Below are 13,394 nucleotides of genomic sequence, written 5' to 3'. Positions count from 1 at the left end.
AGTGGGTGTAGATAATCAATGACTTCTCATAACCTCACCGAAGGATTGATATGGTACTTGCATATGACTGTGCCCTCTTTCCCTTCTTGCCCCCAGACAGGGCTATCCCCAGGCCAGCGGGTAGCAGAGCTGGGTGGCTAAAAATGATTTCCTCCATAATGTTCTGCCTTGCAGCAAGGCCCTAGGATTTGTGTGCCGTTGCTCTGCTTGTGGAGCTGAAGAACATTGATGGCCTGTCTTATCTCCTGCCCCAGTTACCAAGGAGGAAGATGACAGGTCAGGCCCTTGGCAGGACTCAAAGCTGAAGCAGTGAGGCCATTATCTGTCCATCCATTATGTTATGTTATGCCCCCCCCCCCCCCCCCCCCCAAAAAAAAAAAATAAATAAAATCCTTCTCCGTTTATGCACTTGATGATCTTGAGGGCATTTTCTGACCTAGGTGGTTCTGTGATTATTCTCAGGGAGGCAAGAGGGGCTGTGCACCATCGTGGCATTGCCCATCACGTGGTAGGTTAGGAGTCGTGCTGAGACTGACCTTGATCCTTTAGCTTCTTGTCATGTCACACTGGTGTTAGCCACTGAGTAGACAGATCTGGGGACTGATGGCCAATCTCTGTGTGCAGGTTGTAGCGAAGCTGGTCTCAGAGGAATTGGTGGCAAATCCTTTCAGGTGAAGGATAAAGGCTTACGTTCAGGTTTTCTAAATACTGAGCATCCCCCGCTTCTGCAAGTTTCAGAGACCCAACAGCCATACACTTGGATGTTTCCCGTTTGTATGAGAGTCAGTCTAATTTTAACTTTCTTGCCCAGAAATTGTGTTATTGTTTCCCTTGGGAAATTTTGAATAAATTCACATACCTTTACATCCATTTCTATAGATAGTTCTTCATCGAAGAGGAAAGTGACTTTCAAATGGCATTTAAAAAAATAATCAGAAAATTTATCTGGATGATTGATCCTGGCTGCATTTTTCCTAGCTGAAGTGAAATAGCCATGTTTTTTGAGCAGATCTTTGTGGGATGTGTGAGTAGGGAAGATAGGCTTAGGCTCCAGTTTACCAAGTTAGAGCACAGCAGGTAAATCTTTGGTTCACATCTCTCTCCCTCTCTCTCTCTCTCTCTCTCTCTCTCTCTCTCTTTTTTTTGGTTAGGAAACCTAATCAAGGTAATTGGTGTTTAACAATCAGTTTTTAGGATCTTGACAGTTCTGCAATGTGGCTTCTGTCACTGCTCTGGGAAAGCAAGACTGAGGAGGAAATGGGAGCTATCATGTCATGTGGATGAGTAACTGGCTCAGACAGAGCTTCCTTTGTATCAAGGCTTGAAGCCACACTGCTGTCTTATTACAGCCTGTGGCTATTGCAATAAAAAGCAGGTGCAGAAGAGAAATAGGGGAAATGGGATTTTTTTTTAAAAATGGCTGTTTTTTTACATGTTAACACTGAGTTTTTAATAGCTAGCAATAGCCCTTTGAATATATTTGAATTATTCAAATCTTAGTAAGAAATCTGACAGAATAGATTTTCTTTGCAGCATAATTTTCTCTCAGCAATCTCAGCATGAAGTAGGGTTTTAGCAGTCACTGTTGGGCCCTTGTATCACTATTAATCACACACAGGTAAACATTTAGCTCTTACGAAAATGACTCACCTGTCTTAAGTGTTTGTGGCTATATGTGTTTTTTCAACAACAACAACAACAAATTATATAATAGCTATTTTAAACACTTGGCATGTTTTAAAACAATTTGTTTTCGTAGAGTAGTACAAAAACTAAGTACAGAGTTCAACAAATAAGTATATCTGCCAGTATATCTGTATCTATATGTAATGTCTGATTACCAGCAGGCAGTGTGGACCAGAGAGAGGATTAAACTGTTATCATATACAAGATCTTCAGTGATGCTGATTTTGGAAGCCTGACTCAGATTATGTGGGTTATTCTTCAAAGGCATTATAGCAAGATGTGTAGACGCTTACTGAAAAGGTATCAGTGAGTTACCTCAAGCTGGGCAAGAACATGAGTGAACGTTTTTGGCAAAACAGCCATTGTATTTCCATGTCTATGTTTCTGTCTGTAAAACAGGGGTAAACAATGCCATTGCTGAAGTGGTGGTACTGTGCTTTGGAAACACTTAGCAGGTGTAGTAGCAGGTCTTCCTCTTCTGAATGCCAAGATGTCAGGCCTCAGTACCATTTGGCAACAGATCTGGGCAAAGAAACTAATAATTGTCTTAATATTTATTTATTTATTTATTTATTTAGCTTTTCTCTGGTTATATATAAAAAAGCCTAAAATAAGTTAAACAATTCAGAAAAATTCAGAATTGTCTGTGACCATAAGCTGTCTCACCTAAGGTCATGTAAAAAAGGATGTCTCTGATTCAAACATAGTAAACTTAAAAATCACGAACTCACTTGTATACCCCATGGAGTATTTAAAAATGTGTCATGCTGGGGTATTTGGATAAGAAAAGCAGACAGCAGCATGTTTGAAATGACTGTACTTGTTGCAACTCTGATATCTTTCCTATGCTTTCTAGAAACTATAAAATAAAAACCTGGTCCCTATTTATAAAATATCATTTTTTCTGTTATGGCAACTCTGGGAAATGAGTTGAACTGCAGAAAATTTGTTACAGAAAGACTTCATCTTCCTTGTCTCTGACACTGTTTTGAAAAGTAGTAATAACAGAAGTTTATTGATTAACCTGTCAGTACTATGTAGTTTGTTGTTAATCTACAAGGAAATACTTCCTAGGTTGTCCTTCCCTGATATACAACCCCTTTAGATACCACATGTAAGATTTGTTTCTCCACTGCATCAATACCATCTCATTCACATGCCATGCATTCTTGAAATCATAGAGAGATCCCAGTCAAGGGGAAAAAAAAAAAACACACACACACACACACAAACTAAAAGCAAGTGACATTTACCTAGCTTTCTACATATCTTACAATCTTGAAAGTTATTTTTGTCTCTTGGTAGGTGTGAAAATTAGAGGTAAGTTGCCAATAGGTTAAATCATAGTATGGAGAGAAGATCACTGATTTTAATGCTAAAGTATTCCCCAATTCTGCTTGGGAATAGCTGCTGTATATCAATTACACACTGAGTAGGAAGTTTTAAGACAACTGGTACTGCTAGAAATTCTGCCTGTCAAATTTGTCATAGTTTATTTAATTACAAGTATGAAGAAGAAACAACCTAGTAGCTTTTCACAGTCTCTCCCCCCTAGGGCAGATGGGTATTAAAGCCAATTCAGTCTGTTTCCTGATTGCTTCAGGCTACAGAAAATTGTTCCCCAGGGAAGAGAAGTAAATCAGTTATGATCTTTAGTCTCTCAGAGGGAGATTAGAGCCACCACACTGGTGTAACAGCAGTAGGCTTCCTCTGTGTAACTGATTTCACCTTTAATCCTACCATTGATTGAATATTGCTAAGAACGCTGCCATGCATTTTAAGGTCAAACCGATGATGAACACCCCAGGCAAAGGAAGTTATTTACACAAAAAGGTAAAGACGAGCCTTTAGCTTTGATATTTCAAAATAGCAGTAAAACATCTACTTTGGAGGAAAAAAAAAAAAATTCCAATTTCAGTCATCAACCTTTCCCAAGTTTTTGTAAGGCTGCTTATCACAGTGGTATCTGAACATCTTCCAGGTAATATGGAATAGTGAAGTCTTTTGTGGGCTTCATTGAATCTTTCACTTTGCTCCATTTTCCAAGGCAAAAGTTCTCCTTGATGTGAGACTTGTATTCTTTATCTGCTGGTGTTAAGTTCCGTTTTTAAGTAGAGCTATGTCAAAATGTAGCACCAAAGTTACAAGAGTCATTTTATGGCAAAAGGTGTTTTTATAGTAGAGGAGAAAAAGGGGGTTCTTAAAAAAATAAAAAAAATAAAAAGTTATGCCAGGTACTACTGATTTTCCCCTCTCTTAAGTCTATCATTTTGCTTTTCGTAACACAGGGTGTTTTTTTTTTATTACAATCTTTCAATTTTTTTTAATTTTTTTTTTAAATCAGTAAAAGAGACTTCTGTCTCTACTGGGTTGGAAAGCCCCAAATTTGCCTGACAAGACACGTTCGTACAGTTGTAGGCAAAATCTGTATGTATCAAAGCTGTTGATGGTACTGCAACAGGCCATGAAAAAGAGAATTGATATAGCTGCAGGTGAGGTCTGGCACCAAAATGTTTTTTGTTTACCTTGTATTGCTGCTCCTAAAGCCTTCTGGTTGTTGAGATTCTCATTTGTCTTTTAATATGGAGTGCACCAACCCCTGGATGGACAGTCAAGGTACATTCTTCTGCCCTGCATTTATAGAAGGCTTATAGAGATGTTCGCTTGACATCCTTCCTGCACGACAGTTGATCAGGTCTGTCGAGAATCTGTAAGTCTAGCTGGCAAATATCAACTTTTTTTTTTTTTTTTTTAATCTTTTGGGATTCAGATATCCAGCTTTCACATGATTTATTTCCATTCCTTCATGCGTGAAATGAACTTCCCTGATTTTGCATCATGGAGGTTTTCCTCTAGAACAAGGACTTCTATTTGGGTCCCATGTTTACATGTGCTTGTCTCTGAAACTCAGGAGATCTGATCTGTTGGGTGATCTTGGGCAAACCACAGTACTTTTGTTTCTCTTCCCAAATGACAAATATGCTGCTTAATTATACCAAAAACTGTTGAGAACAGAAACTTGGAGCCAGGTCTTAAAAGGACTGGGGAGTATGCTAATGAAATATTAAAGATAATACAGAACAAAGTGGGACCTAGAGAGACATGAAGGGTAACTAGCTGGGTTGGTTAGGAAGAAGTGACCAGACCCAACCAAAGTACAGAAAACACTGTAAATGAGAGGCAGTCTTGATTTAAACCAGCTTTGTTATTGCTTACTGGTTGGGACACCATCAGAGCTTGCTTCTTGTGGCCACAGCATTTCATGGGAGACCCTCAGTTGGCTTAGTTATCCCATCTGTCTGTAATTTAGCATGCTCTCCTGGTTTGTTGATCTTTACCTAGGACATATCTCAGGTAATATTGCTTGATGCCAAATACCCTTTATCTTTACCCATCATCTGTGTCCTTTTCTGTCCCTTAATCCCACCATTGTTCCTCATCGCATTGTGGGAATCCTGTCAGTTACTTCTGTGGGGGGGGAGAAATTATTGCACAAATACTAAGAGAGCCAGTGTTGGCATACACTCAGCTTTGGTCGTGCTTTGCTGATGCTTGTCCTGAACGGGGCTTGTGCCTGAACTAGTCAGCAAGGACCCAGTGACTTTTCATTGTTGGTCACTCCATCCTGAGTCCTGGCTGACTCAGCACCCACAGCACAGGTCCTGCAGTGCCTCCTAAAAGGGCTGCAGAAAGGGCTGCTTTGGAGGTCAGTGCAGATTAGAAAGAGATTGCTGGGTTTAGAGCTGATTCTCTCTTCTGCAGAGTTGAAAGGCACCCAACAAAACTGGCTTTAACACTCGTAGGAGCTCTGGATAGCAGGGAAAGCCTGGGTCCTTCCTTCCTCCCCCTCACACATTGGATTAGATGGATTTGCCAGTTCACTTAGTCAAGTGAAAGCCTCAGGCCCCTTCCCCCTTTTCCTGCCTCCTGCTGGGATGAGGTTTAAGGCAAAATCCCCTGCCTGCACTGCAGGTCTCTGCGCCCACTGCTCCAGCGCGCTGCAGGGACTGGGGAGGATGGGGGGAGCAGCAGGCAGACAGGCAGGGTTTGTGCAGTGCCTTGCCAAGGAGGTATTTGCAAAACTTCACAGCGTTGCACCGCATTTTTTTCATCAGTCACTACGGGAGGGGATATGATCCTCAGTCTGTTTTATTTTCTTGATATTTTCCTGGCTTCCTCATTCTCGTTCATACTCCCAAGCATTTCTCTGGTTTAGCCACAAGGTGCCATCAGTAGACACTTATACACCAGTTTTATGTCTGCTAGAAACAGAAAGGCGGGCAAAAAGTCCCTAATGGTATACAGAGCGAGAGGCTAATTAATGAAAACTGTAAGCAGAAGGAGATCAAAATATAAGGCAAAACACACAGAGGAAAGGCAGCTTGAACTGTGTACACTTTGTAGGTTTTATGTGGTTGCACTGATGACCTAATCAGCTCTTTTTTTTTTTCTTTTTTAAATGATTTCAATACTTAGTGTCCCTAATGACAATGGCATCAAGCAGTGTCCATGATGTCTTGTGTCCTATTATGTCTGCTGCTGTGAGAGGACAAATCAGAGGCGTGGTCCCTGCCTCTGAGCCTTTCCAGTCGGGTACGAGGGAGAAAGTACATGAAGGGGAAATAATTGGGAAAAGGAGAGTGAGAATAAAAGTTATAGGAAGAGTAGATTGTCCTGGAACATCTTTGTGATTCTGAAAGAGTATTTCCTGCTGACCTTTTGTCCACGTACTATCAGATGGCTGTTTCACATAGGCAGATTTGAAGGAGAGATCTGACAAAGAAGGTAACAGTGAATTTACAGAACAATCCTGGAAGGAGTCATGCTTGAAGAACAGCAAACAGGAAAGGAGGCCCAGGACAAACTTGTAAGACCAGCAGCAGATCTGCTAGCAGAGACAGGTGTTGTTTACAGAGGAGTACAAGACCAAAGTATTTTCAAGTATGTGATGAATCTGCAGAATGAGCAGGTATTTTTTTACAAGCTAAACCTAGCAAGTCAGGATTTAGGTCCTGGAAAAGTAGTTTATACTCACTGGGAAGAGCAAGAGACACTGCATAATTTTCCCAGCAAGCATCATTATATTTTTTGCTGTGTGGCAACATGGGTGGTAGGGGCTGCTTCCCATTAGCCTGGAAAGGAACAGTGAGGATACAAGCAGGTAGCCGTGCATGTGGAAGAAGACAGGAGGATAACCATGACTTTGGAGAAGCTGCAGTGCGCAAAAGCAGAACACCAGTGCTAGAGCAATGAGGTGAATGGGGGAGCTTGGGACGGATGTGGGGCTCTGACTGGCAGTGAGGCATCTCCTGCCTTCTTGGATGTGAGGATCTTCCTAATTGCATTTCTGACTGCCTCTGATGCAGAATAGTTTGTTTGCTGACTTTCCTTTTTGGTTCCTTACAAATTGACCCATTTGCTTTACTTTGTGTATTTTTAATTTTCCTTTGCGAAATATATGCACTTTGGGCTCATTTGGTAAATTAATATTAGTGTTTCAATAAGGCTGCTATCAGTCCTTATTTTACACTAAATCTTTCCTACAGGTTTTTCTTTTTCCCTCCTCCTCTCTATGACTAATAGATATCATTTCAACAGTTTGACTAACTGCCGTGTTATAGAAAAGGCAGTAATTTATACTGATGTAATGGCTGTGATAAAAATCATTTGTGTGCTGATTTTATAAATTAGGTAGGAAATGTGAGTGCCTCTGAAAAATGAAGTGCTACCACATGAATTCCAGTGTTGTTAATGCTTCATACCTTTCTGCTTCATTAAACCAATTTCACGGGGAGATGAGTTAGAGGAGGAAGCTGTGCTGCTTAAGAGATGCAACAATGGTTTATTGAAAGAAATGGGGATAAGATTAAATTAAGTGCTACTTGAGAAATATGGAAATACAAAAATATTCAAGCTTATAGATGGTGAATTCAAAAATATGATAAGTTAGCTCTTTCATACCCAAAGAACTGTCTCATCATAATTGCATAGGCTGAATTCACAGGCTACTAATTAATATTGAAGAGTTTCTTGAACCACTCTTATAAATGAGTCAGAGTGCCCTAGAACTAATTTATAACTATTTCCTTTTGGAAACCAAGACAACTTAAAATGCTGCTTTCAGTACATTCCTATCTTGGCCGCTAAATCCTTTGAAATGATTTCTGCCATATATTTTTAATTTATTTATTATTTCACATATTTCATTTACCAGCTGAATTTAAAGGGAGGAAAAAAAAATTAATAAGATTAAGAAACCGTCAGGTCTGGTAAGATACTTCTAATTTGGGATAATGATAAAGAGTAGCCAAAAATAACTTTTCTGACCACTTTTGATCTGAATTCAGCTGCATCAAAACCAATATGTTTCAGTTACATTTACATCAGGACTTTTTTTTCTGTGGAATAAATCAGAAATGTAACTTAGGAAAGAGCACATTTTTGTCAATGTAGTGCCTTGAAAACCAGGTAAGATCTAAAACTAACAGGCTAATTGATTTTTTTTTTACCACTTCCATAAAGTAGCTGCAAGTATTTTTTCTCTTTCCCTTCTCTCCCTTGAGGACTAGAAGTTTTCATTCTCAAACGACTAAACCCTATTTGTTCTGTGGATGGTGGAACATGTAAATACAAAGGGAGTCATTCATTAAATAAGAGGCTTATGCATACACAAGTTTTAAAAAATGCATAGTTTCAAAGCACAACTGAGAGGCTGCCATTTTACCCCTGATTCACAATGAGAACTCTGTGTACAAGTGACCCAAGTACTGGGATTTGGTCCAGCTCTCAGATTAGCACAGAAAACACGTAGAGACATGGACGTCCCCCATCCCCCTCCCCCTAATGATAATAGGAGCTCATAAATGTGCTCATCGGGAATGTGTGTGGGATCTTATTGACAGAAGCATATGCATCGCTACCTTCTGCTTGGAGAGACCACGTTTCTTCTCGTGTATGATGGGTGCATCACCTAACATTAGCACTATTGCACCATTGACACTTGCTATCCATATGCTTTCACTTAAAATAAATCACTCTATGAAATAGGATAATGTGCCAGACAGCTTTAAGGCTGGATCTTGCCAAGTGCTCTCAATTCCCAATGAGAGGTAATCAGAGCTGAGGACACTTAGCCCTTCTCTGGATCAGTTCTAGCAGCAAGCATGTAATATTACAATGCAGCTCATTTCAGCACTGGCAAGGATCTTCTTAACAAAGTGCTGGGCACCGTCCAGCCCCAGCGCTGCCGGGTGACTTTCGCAGGATTTGGCACCTTATGGAATTGGTCTGTGAGATGTAATTAGCGATTCAACTCATCTGCAAGTGCAGTTCATACGATTTCTTACTTCCTTGTTTTTAAAAAAAGTCTGTTTGTTAAGAAAGGAAGGAAGAAACAGAATAGGAATAAAACTAGATCTTCTACCAGTGGAAGAATTCTGCAAATCCAAATCTTCAAAATCTTTGTTACCATGTAGGACAAAAAGTCAAAATTTTGGAATTTGGAATCTAGTGACATCTTATAAAAATATGTTTTTGCTTTCAACTTATAGAAATAACCTGTTTCAATAATTTTCCAGAAAAACAAACGAACAAACAAAAAACACACACACACACGCACACAAGGAATCTGTACATTCCCAGTAAGGTTTTGATATAGATGTACCAATTTCCAAGGAAAAATTGTGCTTTGAACTAGCCCTAGTTACACAAGACCCATATGGATTATTCTTCAAATTGCCTATTCTGCGATGTTCTCCCTTCTAACTGTACCAGCATGTTTTTCATTATACTGCAGAGTTACATGGCCATTTTTCGTGCAATTTGGTGAATTTTCAGAAAGTTTGAGAGTCAAATTTATTTCTCTGTGTAAGTTTGTGCATGTCCACTTGGCAGACAGTTGTTCCTTTCTTATTCCCCGCTCCTATGTTCAGATGGAGCTGAGGCTCGCCCTGGGCTTGGTGTGAATTACTGCCCTTGGGTGCTGTTCAGGCTGGTGTTTGCTGTCATCCAGGTTGGCAGTGCTCAGACCTGCTTTTTACCACCACCGGGCTCCTCGTAGTAGCAGTGGGGAGCTTGCCGTGTTCCTGGGCGAACTCAGTGTGTTACATGTCTGAGCTTATGTTTAAGATTTCGCTTTCTTTCTCTCTTTAACCATCCATTCCGTTATCTGCTTCTTTCTCTTTTGAATTGTTTTTGGAATTTTTTTGGCCTCTTATCCTTTTCTTAGTCTTTCACTTCCTGTTTACTTTCTCTTCTCTTCTACTCTGTCTTTTATCCTGCACTGTCTCAAGTGAATGTAGCTTGCTTTGAGTTCAGGAATATAAATGCTTGCCCCTTTCCTTTTGCTCTGTTCCAGGCATGTGTAAAGCAGCAGATAAATGTTGACAGCATTTTGTCTTTGTACATGTTGGCTTACTGCAAGCATTGAGTGCAAATTGCAGAGTAAATTCACGTGCTGAATGCTGGAGAAGAATTACATCAAAGATCTAATAATGAGTAATGGAAGCTGCCCACAGTTACTAAAGCATTTAGTTTAGTGAGACACTTAAAAAAAGGTAAAAATATCTGTGAAAAAATAACTATAGAATGCCTGTATGGAGTCTTGAACTATATTCTTCTTTCTTTCTTTCTTTCTTTCTTTCTTTTTTTTTTAAATATATATATCAATAAGGGTTTTAATCATTCCATTAAGCGAAAATTAAAGCTTAGAGTTTGTTTTACAGTGGCTACAAGATCTTGGCACAAGTTACAATATACCTCATCCTTTTAAATCCTAAGTCATTTGACAAAGCAAGACAGTCTAATATCTTACAAATTTTCCTACCCCCAGTTATATTATTAGCCTGGTTGGTTTGAGTTGGAGGCTTTGTAGAGAGCAAATTCTTTATGGAAGAATTGTGAAGCAGCTGTTGATAGAAACTACTTACAGGTTTGTAGACAAACTTTGATGTGGAAATGTAATTAGTTTAGGTTAGAAACATCCTGGGTTTGCTTCTATATTTTAGATAACCTGTATTAATTTCAGAGATTTAATGCTGTTGCGTAACTATGTTCAGAAATACATCTTTGTAAAGTATGACATTTCCAGGATTTGATGCACTTGTAGAGTAAAAACGAGATATGTGTAAATTTTAAAAGTGTACTGACAGAAAATCCATGCTAAAATTGAATATTAGCCATCTTTTAAAGGCAGACTTTGAGAAACTGAGCATGTTCTGGGTGATACAGGTGAATTCACTCTGTAAAAGTGTTCTAGACTATGCCTGTGTTACTAGACCTGACAGTGCATTGGTCTCGCTGGCACAGGTGCAGACCCCACTTTCTCTTTTCCCACCAGATAAAGGTAGTTGCACACCAGCATCACAAAAAAGAGAGAAGCCAGAATTTAGGAATCAGAGTGGGCAAAGGATCCTGACCCCTTGATCATCCAGACTAGCTCAGTCTCCCCCCGGTCTTCTGCTCGTGCTCCCAAATTTCCTTCCTGTTGAAGCCATGGCTTGGCAGGGGAAGGGACTGAGGTGTCTATTATGCTCTGACTTGGCTCAGAGTGGGCAGATAGCAGCAGACCTCTGTCACAGGAATGATTTCTAGTCCCCAAAACTATGAATGCCAAGCAGGAGGGATTGGTTTGTTTTGCGCAGTGGAAATGTGAGGTTTTGATATATTCAGACCATGGGAAACCTGGACACAAAGATATGCTCTACCGCCTCGTCTGGAGGTGAGTCTCGCTCCCATCCCTTGCAGAGTTCTGAAATTAAACTCTCTGGAGTGCAAAACAAAAGTTTGAATAGTTACGTGGCACTGGTCATCCGCTGGCAAAAATTATCTGCTTATTGAAGCTGGATGCCTCATGCTGTACACGGCACTTTCTGGAATGTTTTATTCACTTACTGAGTGAGCATTTTGAGCTGTGGAAGTGACTCATGAGCACAAATCCCAGTACATTTAACCTTTTTGACTTCAGATTGTGTGTTTCTGCCATCAAATGCTTCTTGGATTTTACTGTCAGAATCTCCAAATGTGTAAGTTTGGTGCCAGTGTCAGAACTAACAAAAATTCCTCTGACTGCTGTCGGAACGGGGTAAATTCCTTTATTTTGCTATGACCCCACTGAGATGCAAGTTCAAACTTTTGACAGCAGCATCTAACTTTTTGCATGTACTTATACTTTGACTTCACAGCCAAGATATTGGGCTGAAACTGTCCAGTTGTTCCCCTCAATGAAGTTGATCAGAGCTTGTCCACGACCACCTTTAGTTAGTCGCTCACACCCTGGTGCTTACAAGGCTTCTGGTGGTTAAGTAGATACAATATTTATCTCACCAGTGTTATCAGGTTAAAATCACTTTTAAACAATACTGACCATTCTTGGTTAGCAGAAAAATCAAACAGTGGATAGAACATTCATAACAAGGCGCTATCATGGTACCTCAAGTAGAAGAGGAGAAAACACGAATACAGAAGTGGGCAATAGTCAACATTATTTGAAAGCCATAAGATAACTGCTGTTAGCTCCCACTGACACTGGGCTGGGTTTCTGCATGCTTTCTTGCTGATGGTATGTGCGTTTTTTTTAATTATTTTTTATTTTTTTTAATGTTATTGTCCATGCAAGATGTCAAGCATGGACAAAGTAAAATGCTGCAGCCATAAATGTGTACGTCTCTAGAAAACTGAGAGGAACGTTACACTGAAATCTTAAGAGTGCCATAGGGAGGTTTAACTGGGGAGTGGACAGAACTGGTTCTGATAAATAGACCCAGTTAATAATGTAAAAAGCAATGCTTCTATAGTTTGTTTTGTTCTGGTGTGTGTGTGTGTGTGTGTGTGAGATTGCTGCTCTTTGGCTGTGGAAGTGACACTTTTCACTTTTTTTGAAGGTGGTGATCTTATATTTCCTAAACGTGCCATAGGTTGTGACGTACAATGGCAATGGCGTGTCCTGCCTTTATTCCTATGTTCTTTTCTGGCAGGGCTGTAAGGAGAAATACTGCACTTGAATGTCTTACAGTTTATGAATTAACAGTGTTGGGCATCTCCTTGGCATGACCTAATATGCTGTAATGCCAGTAAACCTTTTGCACAGAATAATGAATTTGGATTTTAATCCTCTGTGGAAACATTCACAGAAAGTGTTTTAAGTTATTTTTAACATCCAGCTTGTCTGTCCTCTGTGAAACTATACTTCTCCTTCCTTCCCTAAGACTTTCTAAATCAAACTGTAGCCTAAGTAGCCTATTACATAGACCCTCACAAATGAGGTGTTTATGTTGGAAATGGTGTGCCAAAATATAACATCAGGAAGGTGTTGCTTTAATTAATGTTTATGCTGAAAAAGACAGGATGGCATTCTTAGGTTTCTTCTTTTTATGGATAAGAAATATAATAATATATTATCTCATGATAGCATGATTCCAATGCAAATGGCAGAGACTGGTGGCTTATTAATAGGCCTTGCCTGTAGCAAGCCTCCTTTCCCCGCTTCAGTTTGAAATTGATTATTTTAATACAGAATTCCTGAATGAAAGAGGTTCTTGGCCTTTTCCTGGGCTGTTGAATAATGTATGTGGGAGAAAGCAAATAGAAGCAGAGGGTCTCAGCTGCCGGAACAATGGGCCGTGCACAGAGCTGAGGGGGCACATTAGTTTATCATTGCCTTGTCAATCCTCATAGGCTGGGAATCGTGGGATAGCCTGGAAAGAAGCAGC

Source organism: Cygnus olor, chromosome 13 (assembly GCF_009769625.2).
Source record: "Cygnus olor isolate bCygOlo1 chromosome 13, bCygOlo1.pri.v2, whole genome shotgun sequence".
In the NCBI taxonomy this organism is placed as follows: domain Eukaryota; kingdom Metazoa; phylum Chordata; class Aves; order Anseriformes; family Anatidae; genus Cygnus; species Cygnus olor.
The sequence above is the reverse complement of the archived record's forward strand: the minus strand, read 5'-3'. Positions refer to the sequence as shown.